Genomic DNA, 1047 nt, shown 5'->3' on the forward strand with positions numbered 1-1047 from the left:
AAAAAAATGCCCCTGACAGAGGTACCGCTGACAGCAGAAAAAGGACCGCTGCAGCGGTGAGGCTACTGCGGCCACATGAAATCAAGTGCGGACCGTGGTCATCAATTTTCCAACTCAAATTCCAACTCTCTAAACCTCTTCACCACGGACCGTTGTCGCGGTAGGTCCTCCGTTGCCGCATAAAAGCACTGCGGTCAGCGGTGACTTGAAAAGCCCTAAATAACAACTCTATGATCTTTGCCACCGCGGACCGCGAGAAAAGGACCGCTGTCGTGGTAGGTCCTTCACGTCCGCGGTTGATTTTCCGTTGTAGCGTTCAGTTGACTCAGCTTTGACTTGTTCAGGTTTCACTCCCTTTTGAGCTGATTTGACTTTGTTATCTCTTTTGACCAAATACTGCAAACAAGCACAACAAATTAGTTTTTGGGAATACTTGTATACAGTTTTAATCAAAAACTCAAGCAAAAGGAGCATAAAATAGACTATAATCCCTAGTTATCAACTCCCCCAAACTTAAGCTTTTGCTTTTTCTCAAGCAAACAAAGCAATTCCCACCTCCTCAAGACAAAAAAAGGAAAATTCAGCTATCCTAAAATAACCTTATCATGAATCAATTGGGACTAACAATTACCCTCAACTCAAATGCATTATTAACAATACACAACCTTTTAGCACCATGGCTATAGTGCGACACAAAAGCATTAAAAGTTGACTCAACTTATCAAGGAAACTCTTTCTGTTACATTGGTCGTTGTGAAACCCAAACTCGTACTCCTCAAGCAAACCTCACTTTTAGATTGTAGCACTCAGAACGAGGGTTGTGGGAAACACACTCATCTCTCTCAAAGGAAGATCACAAGTCCGGCTCTAAGTACCATAAGCTTTCCCCTTATGCAAGTCACCACTAATGTAAGCTTACTCAACTCAAGATCATATAGGGCTTTTGTGGGAATGTAATGAAGGCCTTTGGTTCAGGGTAGGATATATTGGTCTAAGAAGGTTTCATATTCCCTTAAGCACTTCATTTGCTTCATTTTGGCATACATT

This window comes from Nicotiana tabacum, chromosome 10 (genome assembly GCF_000715075.1).
Source record: "Nicotiana tabacum cultivar K326 chromosome 10, ASM71507v2, whole genome shotgun sequence".
NCBI classification, from domain to species: domain Eukaryota; kingdom Viridiplantae; phylum Streptophyta; class Magnoliopsida; order Solanales; family Solanaceae; genus Nicotiana; species Nicotiana tabacum.